The sequence below is a fragment of the Podarcis liolepis genome, assembly GCF_965112155.1.
Source record: "Podarcis liolepis genome assembly, chromosome: 10".
NCBI classification, from domain to species: Eukaryota; Metazoa; Chordata; class Lepidosauria; order Squamata; family Lacertidae; genus Podarcis; species Podarcis liolepis.
The window spans coordinates 44,991,700-45,006,364 of record NC_139562.1 but is presented as its reverse complement, the minus strand read 5'-3'; the positions used below and the strand labels follow the sequence as shown (position 1 = coordinate 45,006,364).

The 14,665-nt window shown below is 41.7% G+C and overlaps 1 protein-coding gene across 1 annotated transcript in view; it reads left to right on the top strand.

Moving 5' to 3' along the window:
- Window positions 1-1,395: 1,395 nt before the first annotated feature.
- The window catches only part of FRS2 (fibroblast growth factor receptor substrate 2), a 41,037-nt gene continuing 27,767 nt past the window's right edge, over window positions 1,396-14,665 (top strand). The window contains exon 1 of the transcript XR_014516602.1: window positions 1,396-1,800. The gene's annotated coding sequence lies outside the window, so the exon portion shown is untranslated. The remainder of the gene's footprint in view (window positions 1,801-14,665) is intronic.

Genomic DNA, 14,665 nt, shown 5'->3' with positions numbered 1-14,665 from the left:
GCCTGCTTACTGCTCTACCAGTCATTGGCAATTCACTACTATATGACTGCCAGTTGATTCTAATAAAATGGGTACTATCCAATGGGTATTATTGATAAAATGGGCATTATCCATGCTCTGTGGTATGATACAATATCATACACACCGTATGTACACATTTGTTCATGAACCAACGTAGTTACCTTTACATCATCTTTGGAGTGTGTAGCTATGGGAACAATGATGATGAGCTCCTACATATCTAAATTTATCTCTAGGTATGGCAGCAGGAAGCCTTTAAGGTATATCAGTCCCATACCATTTAGGGCAGGTATGTCCAAAGTCTGTTTCAGGGGCCTAATCCCGGCCCCTGTGGCAGTTTATTTCCTGGGGTAAAATCCTAAAAAACACCTCAGCAACTTCAGTTCTAAAAAAACCTCAACAACTTTGGTTGGCCCTTTGGTCGGCTCTTCACTTCATCAAATCTGGCCCTCTTTGAAAAAAGTTTGGACACCACTAGGGTGTTAAAGGTAAGACTAGGGTAAACATACTGATAATCTGTGTTAAATCAGCAGGGAGGAAATATGATCAGAATACCTCACGCCATCATTTATCTGGCGTTAAGAGTATATTGCAGCATCTCAAAGGTTAACAGATGTTCCTGCACAATCTTATATTGGAAGCAAGCCCCACTTAGTTGGAGGGAATTTTGCCCCTTGGAAGTTTAAGAATTGCAGTCTTATTGGTGGTTTTCCCCCCTGCCTAGAACCAATTTCATCAGATGCAAAATAATGTCTATTGCTGTGGCTGAAATTATCTCTTGAGTTTCCAGTGTTTTTTGTTTATTATTCTTGTTGTTGTAGTAAAATCTAAAGTAAAAATGCAGCCTCCCATTTCTTCCTAAGCATTGACCCCCATGCCCTTGGAGAGAAGGGATTATGCAAAAATCAACCACAGAAACCAGTACACTTGTATGTAAACTGTTTTATCAATTGTGACCTTAACAGTGTAACCCTATGCATGGCAGCTCAAAAGGAAAAAAAAGAAATCAAGGCTGGTAGTAAGTCTTACAGCAAAACCAACTGAGAGCCGTGTGGAACCTAAGAAGACCAACGCATTTATTATGCCATAAGCTTCCGTGGACTCAAAACCACGATATAATAAAACTCGCTAGCTAGGCTTTTTTTAAGGAGCCGCGCAGGACTCTTGACTGAATTCCCTCAGCAAAGAGAGAATTGCATAGGAATGCAGCCCGAGCGTATTTATTCAGGAGGCGATTCCGTTGACATGCAAATCAGGGGATAACCGTCGCGCTCACAGTGACTCCCCCCGCCCTGAAAAAAACGCTCCCCCCTTTCCTGGTGCTGTGATTTCCAGGAGCTGCAAAACGCCTCCCCCCCCCCATCCCCAAGCAGGCGTTGCATAGCAACGGCGAAAGGTGGCGCCCTCGAAGGCGAGGCCTAGGCGGTCTGTGGGTGGCGGTTGCTGCTGCTGCCGCGGCCAACCTCCTCTCTTCTTCCCCCTTCCCTCTCCCGCTGGGCAGGGCGAGGAGCCTCACACCGAGGGAGACCGGCGCTCTCCCCCCGCCCCTCCGCGCCCCCGCTCGCGCTCTTTCTCCCTTCAGCCCTTCTGTTCCTTTGCTCCGGAAGGAGTTGCCCGCTTGGCCTAGGAAGTTGTCCTGGGCAGAGTCCGGCCCAGAGCGAGGCCTGTGGCTGCCGCTCTCGGGAAACGGCAGCTCTCGGGGTTGGAGACCAGGCAGCGAAGGACTCCTCCGGGCTGCTCCCTTCGGCCACCCGGAGGTGCCTTGGCCTCATGAAGAAGGTAAGCGCCGAAATCGGCGGCGGCGGCAGCTCACCCCCCCCTTGCCCCGGGCCGGGCGCCTCCATTGCGGGGAGCTCCCTCCGCTTTCTCCGCTCGCTTCCTCGGCCTGGCTTGGCGGGCTGAGGGGGCCGCTTTCTTTTTTCGGCTGCAGGGTGGGAAGGCGGGCTCTGTGTGTGTGTGTGTGTGTGTGTCTTTCCTCCCCCCCCCAAAAAACCCCCGCCCATTCCCCCTCAGTTTTTAGGAGGAGAAGCCGAGGGAGAGAAGCGGGAAGGCGGCGGCGGTTCTTGCAGACGCCGGGACAAGGCTCGGGAGAGGGGGCAGAGAGGTGGGAAGGGCGGCGGGTGCCTGAGGGAGGGAATGTGTGTGAGAGTGAGTGAGTGAGAGAAAGTGCTTGGTGTGCAGAACGTGAAGCGCTTCTGGTGGGGTGAGTAAGTGGCGGCGGCGGACTGGTGTAAACAGTCTGCCGCCCTGACTGCGGTTTAAGGCTGGGCACCTCCCGGGGCTCGGATGGTCCTGTAATCACACGGGGTGATTTGCCTTGGAGGCTGCGACCGTCGAGGTGTGTTGACGCCAAGCGTTTCTTTCCCAGGTGTAGGTCTCAGGGGTCGTCTAGCGTCTTTCTCCTCCTGGTTTTTTTGGTTAAGAGGCAGTTTGTCCCTGGATCCTACCTAGTTAGGGGTGGAGAATAACCTCCATAGACCATTCACTCCTTCCCGTTTGTCCGTGCTTAAAGTTGCTTATGTGTGTTTTGGCTGTAGAAATGCAGTGAGTGCATGTATACTGTTTTCACCTGGAAGAAAATCTGAACCTGCCTTTTCATGGCAAAACTTACGCAGAAGTAGAACTGCATTCTTCCAGAATGTTGTTACTTGCATAAAATATAGCAATGCCTTCACATTTTAGCTAGTTACCATTAAAGATTTTGGGTGTGGGTGTTGTCCCCCCCCCCCGCATGAAAAACTTGTGGGACAAAATGAATACCAATTGAATTTGAATTTTCTTTTGAGAATAAAGGCCTTTTTTTCATCTCAGCTAATGTATAGTGTTAGGAAAAGAACATGGATTTAGGGAAGCAGATTTAAGTGCCCATACAAAGACTTCGTTCTGAAAACCAAAAGGAGATGAGGACAAAAAATTATCCCTGGTGTTGGCAGTATTTTGTTCTGCACCAGCAAATAGAAAGTATTATGATAAAAAATGTGTCCCATAGAATTTTTTATAACAACTGATACAGGGAAGCATACTTAAGTGCCTCCCCCCCCCGCACCACACACATGAACATGTTTGGGGACACACTGAGATATATTTGGGGTAGAATTTATTTATTTATTTATTTATTTTTGCTTGGAGGAATGCAGTAACAATTCAGTGGAGCTATGCAATACTGAACATTGGAATGATGGGTACAAGTTAAACTCTTTCTTATATTTGAAATATAAATTTAATCTTTAATCACATCAGTGTTAGTTGAGTCCCCTTTGGGGATGTGATAGGTGTGTCCCATGCCTAGGATGACAGCTTGCCTTCTGTCATGGACAGGGAAGATCTTGGGGAAGACAGGTGTCTCTCTGAGGAAGCTACTTATCTGCAAGTGGGGGGAAGATCCTGGTAGTGGGTGACGATCATTGGGAACATAGATCAGGCATCCCCAACCTGCGGCCCTCCAGATGTTTTGGCCTACAACTCCCATGATCCCTAGCTAACAGGACCAGTGGTCAGGGATGATGGAAGGTTGGGGATGCCTGACATGCTGGGTTTGTGGTGGATGTGCAGACAACAGGTGACTTGCCTGTCTCGAATGAAGGTTGCAGATGATGTCTGTTGCCTAGATAGTCTGATAGATAGGATGGGGGGGTCAGTTGTCACGGTGCATGTTGGCACCAGTGACATGGAGAAATGTGGTTGAGAGTTCCTGGAAATAAAATTTAGATTGCTAGGTAGGGTGTTGAAAGCCAGGACTTTCGAAGTAGATTTTTGTGAAATGCTGCTGATTCCATGTGCAGGGCCAACTAGACAGGCACAAAGATTGACAAGTATTGCGTGATGTCTCCCACCTGTGCTTGGTCACATATGCAGAGTCTGTCATCATATGAAACCTTATTGTAGTGGCCATCTGAGCACCATAAAGGCATTTCTTAAGGCAGCAGGCACAAGTTCAAATGCGGTCAAATAGCATGCTCTTAAACACTAAATACAGTAGTAGCAGGATACCATCTATGGAGGTGGTTCGATCTTTTAATGAGAAAGGATTCAAAGGTGCGCTAAAGGAAGATAAGGATGTTGTGGAGAAGCTGAATGAATTTTATTTGTATCTTGTCTTCACAGCATAAGATAGTTTGGCAGGTCCCTGTAACAGAAAGGGAGTCTGAGGAACAGTGGCAAATAGCAGTGCAATGAGACGAAGTTCTTATCGACAAAAATAAAAACTTCCAAATCACTGGGTCTGGATGGCATCCACCTGTAAGTTCTTAAAGAACTCAAATGTTCTTAACCTTGGGATTGTAGTGGATGACTGGATGCAGATGTATGTGGACTTAATGAGTAGTAGCTGTGGAAAGCGCAAATTCCATGCTAGGGTTCATTAGGAAGGGCATTGAAAATTGATAACATGATGCCATTATACATATCTTTGTGGTCACACTTTGCATACTGTGTACAGATCTGATTGCCTCATCTCGGAAAGCTATAACAGAGCTGGAAAAGGTTCAGAAGAGGGCAGCCAAAATGATCCAGGGGATGGAGCAACTCCCATATGAGGATAGGTTACAATATTTCGGGAATTTTAGTTTAGAAAAAAGATGAGTCAGAGGGGACATGATAGACATTTAATTGCAGGGGGTTAGACAAAATACCCTCAAAGTCTCTTCCAACGCTACAACTCTCTGATTCTATGAAAATCATGCATTGTGTGGAGAAAAGTAGACAGAAAATATTAGAACTCATGGAGATCCAATGAAGATTCAGGTTGGTAGATTCAGGACAGACAAAAGAAAGTACTTCTTCACACAGTGCTTAGTCAAACTATGGAATTTGCTTCCACAAAAGGATACTGATGGCCACCAACTTGGATGGCTTTGAAAGAGGATTAGATTAATACATGGAGGATAAGGCTATCAGTGGCTGTTAGCCATGATGGCTATGTTCTGCCGCCACTGTTATAGGCAATGTGCCTCAGAATGCCAGTTCCTGGGAATTGCTAGTGAAAAAAGTGCTGTTGAGCTTAGGTTCTGCTTGCAGGTGTCCCATGGGCAATTGGTTGGCCAGTCTGAGGACAGGATGCTGGGCTAGGGCCTTTGGTCTGATCCTGTGGGACTCTTGTGTTCTTATGTACAGAAGGTACAGAAAGCACCCATGTTCCTTAACTGTTGAACTCTTATTTCTAAAGTAACTTGATCTTATTTTTAATTAACTGCCTGCATTACTTAAATACACACTTTTTTCTAAAGTTGATTAAAAAAAAATCAGGCTGGTTACAATTTTTTAAAGTAAGTTTTTCAGATGACTTCTGTTTCGAGAATGACAGCGTTATTATTATTATTTTTAAAGGCAAGGCCAGGGGTGTGGCATAATCTAAGTGATAATCACTAAAATCTTGGAATGCTGAATGAACATCTGGCAGTGTACAACTTGTACAACCAGGTCAATGCAAGTTTATGCTGATACACATTACACACCTGTAGAAAGGTTATTTTCCTATGTAGTATGATTAACTAATCAAAGAGGTAAGAGCTTGTAAATTGTTTGTGTTGAAGGCTAATCCAATGTTAATGTAGTCTTCAGTTTCCTAAGTTGGACTCAATTAGCTTTTTAAATATGTAATAGTATTATTTGTTTTTAGTTGTTGTAAAGGTATAAATATACTCATGTGCATTTGGAATTACATGTTTACATTAATAAAAATTAATGAATGATAGCATGGGGGGAAATAATATGATCGATATATATTTGTGTTTTAAATTTTTCTCATCTAAAGCATTTTTACTTCATAGTCAATATAATATTTTATGTACATAATTTTAATTACTCAAAAATGTGTGTTTTGCCTAGCTCTGTTGCTGGGAAAGTCTTTGCCCTGAACTTGACACAACCAATTGGGTTGCATGCAGTGCAGCATTTGGTAAAGGATGCTAGCATAAGGGGAATTCCCCATCTCCTGTCCCTCCTTCAACCCCTTCACCCATCAGAATCTTCTCCTGAGGGTCGGTGGATCTTCAGGTAAGACCTAGGATGTGGCGTAGGGTATCTCCACCATATTGTCCTCGTTCATTCTCCCTGCTTCAGCCCTCTGTGCCATCATCCCAGTCTTTTCTTGAGAATGCCCCAACATTTGATAGGTGCTTTTCAATGGATTGCAGTGAAAGTGCAGTGATGGATTCCCTTTGTGTGAGCTTCCTTGAGTCAGTGTTGCATTGGATACAATCCTGTTTTTCCTGGGTGGAGCTTAAACCCTTATTCCAGGGAGCTATGAGGGTGCTGTGTTGTATTTATTATTCCTTCCCTTTAAGTGTCATAACTTAGTACTTGTGAGAAGGGTAACTCTATTTGAGCTCCTATCTTTTGGGCTGCCTGGGAACTTGCAATAGCAGGATCTATGCTTCCTGTGTGCTGTTGGTGCTATGGCGTCATATTGCGTTTGGTGGTGCAGGGTGTGTATGCCTCATTGTGAGTTCATTGGTTGCCTTTATGGGTGGCATGTTGGTGTTGTCAGCAGAGTCCCTGAGTGGTGGATGCTGTTTACAGGAACTCTGCATCTTTAAGGTTTTTTTTCCTGGTTGCATATTTCCCCCTCTGTTCCTGGGAGGGGGAACAAGTCAGCTGCTCTGCTAGCATAGAGGTTGTCATATCTTTGGTCCCACTCAGTGTAATGTGAAAATAGTATTACTCTGCACATGTGACATTAAGTGCATGAATTATTCTTGTTACTTCTCTTTAACAATGCCTAAAGACTTCAAATGGAATGGATTTCCCCCCCTGTTTCTATGGGGCACCTAATGCCATGGAATATTTGTTGACTTTGAGTCAGTAAAGACAGAGATGTCATTCAGTGATCTCTTGCCTACTTCAGAGTTGGAAGAAGAAATATCAGAGGGTAGAAAAAATTAGGGCAAGAGAAAAATTGGCTCTTCTTTCTAAGAAATGTCAAATTGAGTTTTATGTAAAAAATGTTTAAAGAAAAATTATCTAGTGTTTGCTGCATTACTTTAATGGCCATATCTGCCATTTGCAGCTGTGGCAAGCTGTTTGTTTAGCGGTACAGGAAAGTGAAACAGATTGGATTGCAGAGAATTTATTTTTCATACCTGTCTAATTGCAAACACTCTGAACTGTGTGTTTGCAACTAGCGAACATTTTTTACCATCCATTGAATGCTTTCATTTATTTATTTTAAAAATATGCTGGTGGGTGGGAGAGAAAAAGCTCCTGCATCAGTAGTAGTGATGCCAAATGGGGGGGGGGGGAAGCATGCCTAGGCAGCAGGATGGGTCATTCCTTGAGAAGGTGGTGTGTGAGCCTCTCAAAGCTGCTTAAGGAACATCAGTTTTTATTACTTGTGAAAATGTTAGTCATATAATTGTATTTCATATTATCGGGGCTCCACCATTTTTGGCTGGCTTCGGATGCAAAGTCAAAAAAATGTAAAATCCTTCAATTGCTGTTGTTTGGCCAAATAACCTTTCTACCTCCCTTTCTGTAAGGTCTGGAGCTTGATGTTTTGGCCACTGTGTGACTGAGTTGCTCTGGCTCCAGTTCTTTCACCTAATATTGAAGCTCTGAGCAGGCTGAGATCATTGCCCACCACTACCTCTCCGAGGTTGGGAGAAAGGTGGCCAAATAGCAACATCAGTGGTGATCATAGAAAGTAGAAATATGTGGGTCTGCATTGGAGCTTTTCTTAGTCTGATTCCAGAATGGTAGCCAAGTGTAACCCTAAATTGGCAAGCACACATATAAATGGGGGAAGGTGGATATAGAGGAGTGAATTCAGAGGATGATGGGATATGGGAGAATAGAAAACGGTGACGTCCTCAAAGGAAAACTAGTTACCCTGTCTAGTTAACCAGGCATTACTGGTGAGTTGGTAAGTTTATTAACAAATATAGTGTGATAACAAATCACAATCTCAGTTCAAGCCGGAACTGATGAAATTGAATTGCCTGATTGATGAGTTGCAATTTGGTGGTTTCACATTGCAGTCTTCCTTTTTCTTTTAATTCAATATGGCCACCTTAAGGTCAGTGGGTTGAAATGTTCACTTACTGGTTTTTGGATATTTCCATTTCTGATGTCAGATTGTGTCTGTTTATTTTTCTGCATAAAGAAGGAATGCAGCAGGGCATTGGAAGATACACCAGTGATTAACATAATGTTGTGATTGACATTATCATTGCCTGAGTACATGTGGGGACAAAGTTGGCATCTCAGTTTGTTGCCAAATTTGGTCCGTTTATTTGTGTGTCTCTTATGTGGACTGTTGTTGCTGGTAAGTAGTTTTTTTAGGCTGGCTTGGTGGGCTGGCTGTAATCAAGTACAGGTCTGCCATCCAAACCTTTGAGAGGGATGTGTCATTTTGCAGGATAGGCGGTAGATCATTGACACATTTTAGTGGTTTAGCTGGGAGCAGTAGGTTAGAACAACCGAGGTTCTGTATTTTTTCTTCTTCTATGACTGTGCAGTAGTAGATTATTGATGGGTCCCATCTGGCCTTATAGATCTGCTTTCTCACTTCATTTGATAGGTCTAAACTGTAAGCTATCACAGTCTGCCTCATGAATCTGAGCAGATGGAGTTGTATCATACGTGCAGCTCGGTTGTAGACAATAGATTTTGTGTTAACGTTCTTGATGGAAGATGGAAGCAGAAGAGTATGTGTGGTTGCGAATAAGTTTCAATTGTAATGTATTGCTTATATGTCTGTTATGTAGTTGCAAAGTAACATCCAGAAACCTGTTGCATAGAATGATCTTAGCTCAGGTTTTTTGTGAGGTGAAAGTTTTTGAAGTCATAGTAGATGTTTCAAGGTATATGTTTACAATTTGCCGATACCTACTACCTAAGATTTTCAGATCCTTGTTTTGAGGGACTTCTCCAAGCTAGAGTAGAAATTTGGACTGTACTCACTCTTCTCTTTCCCATTTTTAAATGGGATAATTACAGAGAAGGGCTATTTTCTTAATCAGTTTTCTTAATTATTGACATATATAATATGCTTTAGATTACGGTAACTGATCTGTTAGTTACTAGATCATGCTAATCTGTAACAAGTTAAAAACATGCTACAGTGATTTTTTAAAAATAAAAACAACAACCTTAGTTTAGTGGCAGGTAGCTGCATTTATCTTGCAAAAGTCAAAGCCCATAGTCATGATTACTGCTCACTTTTCTCATGGAATTATAACATTTATTTACTACCCTTTTTCCTGCTGCGACTTCAGCTTAATTGTTTATTTTTAATAACATCTGTAACAGCTTTGTTACAATAAGCCTTTGTTGGCTTATTGTTGTGATTAACCTGAGAATTACTCACCTAGTCACAGCCTGGGTGGTGGCATATTTAGACTGCTGGAATTCAGATGATTAAGACACAAGTTCAAATTCCTGCTTAACCAAGAGACTTAATGAGTGACTGACCTGCCTTACTTTCTCTCGGTTTCGTTACATGTTAGGATAGTAGTGGGAATAAAATGGTGGTGAGAGGACAACTATGGGAAGTCAGGATAAAAATAATCATACCAGTACTCACAAACACACAATAGAGAACATACAAAAAAATCTGAGCTGGGTGCTCTTAGGCAAAAGCAAAGGAAAATGAGCCCGCAATCGACAGCAATCGACTGCAACCTCCCAGGGATCGACCAGTCGATCCCGATTGACCTGTTGGACATCCCTGTTCTATGTAGACATGGGGTTCTCTTCTGAGTAAGCATGTTTTAGGATGGAAGTCCTTGGATTATATAATCTTTTTAAAAAATAAATATTTCACTTTTAACCAACTACTTAAATAAATGTGTGTGATTCATCAGGGTTGTGTTTTGCTTTTCCATCACAAATATGTACAAATGCTAGTCACTGAAAATGTCAAAACTTGGATTTAACCCAAGAGCTGAAAATAGTGTTAGCTTTTATGCACTGAAAAATATCAAGCTTTCCTAGTGGGGAGGGATAAATAAGAGACTGTATTTGAGCAACTAAGCACTAGGTTCATCTGTGCCAAATGTTTTTCCAAAGTAGGTTGTATACTACACCAATTAAAAAGATGTAGCTGCAAGTGGTTTTAGGTTTGTTTGACTTGTTCCTAGGAGGAGAAAAAACTAAACCATGGAAAAACCTAAACAATAAGGTCTGAGTAGGGAACAATAGCCTGTTCTCAGTGTGAATATTATTGGAATAATATGCATGGACTTCATTAATTGCCTGTTTAAATGTCCTTATTTGAGTCAGTTCCAAACATGTTTTGAGGAATCTTAGCTGAGAGTGGGCTGTTCAAGGGACCATACTGTTTGTTTATGTAGTTATTTATTTTGACAAAGTCCATCTGAGGTTACACTGCTAAATACTTCAGAAGTTTTATGTAACAAAATAAAAGCTTTGTTTTTAAAGTTTTTGTTTAAAGTGTTTTTAAGTTTTTATTTATACTCTGCATTTTATTTTCCAAACAGAAACCCAGAGCAACTTGGAACACCTCTTGCAGAGCTATTTTGTTTTTCTGGTATTCTGTGTCAGCTGATGGGTAGTTAATTTTTGATAATGAATTTTGCCATTCTCAAATAATATTTTGAAGGGGGAAAAATACCAACCCATTGAATAAATTTCTGGGGGTGGTGGTGGTGGGGGGAATGGGAGAAGAGAACAATATTGCAAGAGAACAATATTTTTCCAGCTCGGGACTGAAATATTGACAGTCCAGTGATCCTTAGCTAACTTTATTGGCTTTATTGTGTTGTATTTCAATAAGGGTGAGGTTTGCTTAAATTAAATTGTTGTAACTTGCCCTGGCACATCATGGTGAAGGGTGAGTAAAAATCATATAAAGAATAATAGTATTAACTAGTAATAATTAATGTAACCATTTCTAATTTTGACAGCAGTACCATAACAAATAGTCTGGTTGGCACTGAGTGATGATGGCTTTGCCCTCTAAGCTTCTCTACTTAAGTTTCATTTGGTCAAATCTGTTCCATTATTCCTTTTTCCAGCCCATTCTGCAACTCTTAATCATTGGCCCTGAATATATTTCAGGCAGCACAACAAGACCTTTTTATTTTAGCAAGTAGAAGATATGTGAAGTATCCAATGAAATGCTTCCATTAGTGTAGGGACATCTGGCTATGCAGTGGAACTTCCTTTCCCTGTACATCCCCTAAATATGTTATTGGGGTTCTCCCAAACCTCTAGAGCAGATTTGGGGAGAGTGTGGCAGGCACATGGGGAGATGGAGGGGGAAGGAAGTTATTGTGGTAACAGAACTACTTGAATACTGCCCTCTGTCTTTTAAGCCCCCCCACCCCCACCAATTCAAATTTAGCTTGCGGGGGAGAGGGACTGTGTTTTTTAATTCAAAATGAATAATATGTAAAAAGGTAAAGGACCCCTGACAGTTAAGTCCAGTCGCAGACGACTCTGGGGTTGCGGCGCTCATCTCGCTTTACAGGCTGAGGGAGCCAGCATTTGTCCGCAGACAGTTTTTCCAGGTCATGTGGCCAGCATGACTAAGCCGCTTCTGGTGCAACGGAACACCGAAACCAGATCAGCACACGGAAATGCTGTTTACCATCCTACCAGAGCAGTACCTATTTATCTACTTGCATTTTTTTGTGTGCTTTCGAACTGCTAGGTTGGCAGGAGCAGGGACTAAGCAACGGGAGCTCACCCCGTTGCAGGGATTCGAACTGCCGACCTTCTGATCGGCAAGCCTAATATGTAAATGTCTAAGCTAGCTTGAATAGCATGTTCTCAAAAGGGTTTGCAGAGGATGATGATTTTGACTTTGCCATGGTTTCCTACAAAACAGATACTGTACATTACATTAATATGAAAAATCTCAATGAGAGAAGTTTATCAACCTTCACAGTAACTGCACAGCTTTGTCTTCTGCATGTCAATGTATTCACAGTTCTGAGAATCTCATCTTTAAAAAGACTCCTCCTCCTCCTGATTTTAGAGATATCTGAACACTTGCAGATGCTGTTTGTGACAAGCTACGTTGCTCCTAAATGGGCTAGGTGGGTGAGTTTGTGTGCCATGCAAAGTTACTTATTACTGTTTTGCACAGTTGTTTGCACCCTTGCTCTTAACACCATCTCCTTATGAAAGATGTGTAGCACAGACAAAAAAATCCCAAACCGTAAATCTGTAGAAGTAATGCAGAATAGGAGTTTAGCAAATTACACACATGCAGGAGAAGTGTAACATTAAGAGTGAATGCCTAGTTCATTTTTTTCTTGGTGTGGAGATTCTATTTTTTTTAAAGTGCATAGTGCGTAATTGTCTTCACTGTATGTACCCTAAGAGTACTGTTTGTACAAAACAAATTGTTTCTTGCATGTCTGTTACAGAGTTAACCTTTTGCACACCTGGCATGACCAGTGGCTTAAAGAGATAAGCCAAAGAAAGACCCCTGTACTCCATAGAGGTGTGGATGTACCTAATACGCTAGTTGTATAGTTAATGTGACTGAGAAAGCAAGTGAATAAGTAATTAGAAATGATGCAAGGTGAATTTCCATGGAAGATAGTATGTGCTGGGGCCAGAGTTGGAGGTTTTGGGATTTTGCTCCTATTTATTGTTTGCAAACAGCCTAGTATCAGTCTGCGTCAGCTGTGAATGACAAAGGTGGATTTTCCCCCTGTATTTCTCTTTAAGGATAGGTGGAAGCAGGAAATCAGTATATGAAGTGTGTGTTCATGAAATGTAGAAGATCAGAGTGAGAAGAAATTTGGACTGTTGATATGGAAAAGAACTGTGCCTTAGTTGACTGATGGACCGTAGTTGACTCAAAATAAAGTGGTGGAAGTTTAAAAACAAACAAGCTACAAGAGAATAAGTTTTCTAACTTGACATGATGTGACATGATGCCCAGTGGGGCATAGTGACTACATTTACTTCTCAGTTGCATAGGATATTGGAGGTACAAAAGCCCACTGCCCTGCCATGTGTAGAGAATTGCTGTTTAGATATTGCAATGCTTTAAGACAACTCCAACAGCAGACTTTTTCTAATGTTTTTGTGTCACACAATAACATGACGACTGTTTTAGTCCTGTTGCCTGATTCCTCAGCAGGCTATACATACTAGAGTCTAGACTAGTAGTTCTCAAACTTCCCCTCCATGGACCACTTGAAAATTGCTAAGGGTTTTCGTGGATCATTTAATGATATTTCTGCCTGCTGTAGCAATTATGGTGCATTTTGCTAGATGCTGTATGCTTTTTATTGCATTTTCTTGCTTCTTTAATTTCTTCTATTGTATCAAATTATTAACAGAGATGTTGTGGGCCACCTGAATGAAGCCCATGGATCACTGGTGGCCTGCCGACCACAGTTTGGGAACCCCTACACTAGGCTGAGGGTTTAGAAGCATTTCTGGATCAGCAACTTAATGGCCTCTTTCCACCTTTGCCTGCTTGCCTTGAAAGAGTTGAAATTTCAAAGTATCATTCTGCAATATGTGGAACATTACTAGTGGCTGGAAGAAAAAAAGAGTAAGGCTATTCAAAAGCCTAGCTAGCTCTGGGCCAGGAACAGCCTAGTAAGACTCTTAAAGTACATTATACCTTAAAAATGTTAGCTTCAAACGTGTTTACGTGCAGAAATAGTCCTTAATCTGAGGCTCATGTCTAAGAATCTGAAACATTCTTCCAGCTCTGTACAGTGTGGAATTACTAATACTGTAATCTACCTCCCCCAGTATGTGGAAGTTTGTTCCACTAGTTTGAACAGATTGACTTTGTGTCATGTGTTTAGGAATAATGATGCAAAGTTTTCACCTAAAGTAAATTGCAAGGGATCAATCTTAAGTTCTGTTTAAAACCTTGTGTACTCCACTCTGGTTATTTTTCAGACATGAACATATTTTCTTTCTTTCTTTCTTGTGAACTTTTGTATTGCATAAAAATAGATTGTATTTATCTGAAGCATTTATACCCTGCTCATTAGCAGAGAAGACTCCCATAGCAGTATACAAAAATCAGTAGTAAGAAAGAATAAAATGATTGTTTCATGAAACATTCAGAACAACAGCTTCCTTAATACCTGTAAGAGGCAGACTTATCAGCATTTCCATATACAGTATAGCTGATTTGATGTTGAGTTCATGGCATTGCTGCTATTCCCTAAATGAAATTTTTTTTAAAAAGTATAGCAAGTTTATCTTAATATTAAAAGCGATGCCTTTCAGATGAATTATTGGTATATTCTCCACTTTGTTGCACTAGCATTAATAATTTGAAAATTGGCTTCCTAAAGATTCACCAGGTGGCAATCTTGGAAACCACAAGCAAATTGAACCATTATTAAGACAGTTGGGTGAGAACTTGCCTTAGGGGAGTTGCTAGTTAGTTTTCTACCTCTCCAGAACGTATTCCATTCTCAATGTTGGAGCTAAGCACTGCTTGCTGGTGAGTAATTCACTCAGCTGATAGGCAGACTTCATACCTTTTAACTACACACCCCATTCTCCTTGGAGCCTAGATGCTGTTTTTTCTCAGAGATGTGGCAAGTGTTATGGCAAGTGTGAACATCAATTTTCCCACCCTCCCACTTTTCCTGACCATTACAGATTGAGACATTTATGGCAGCAATGGCTGTCTTTGAACCATGGGAGCAAAACCAGGTCTTTGGTAATTATGTACAGTACCTCCTAGTGAATA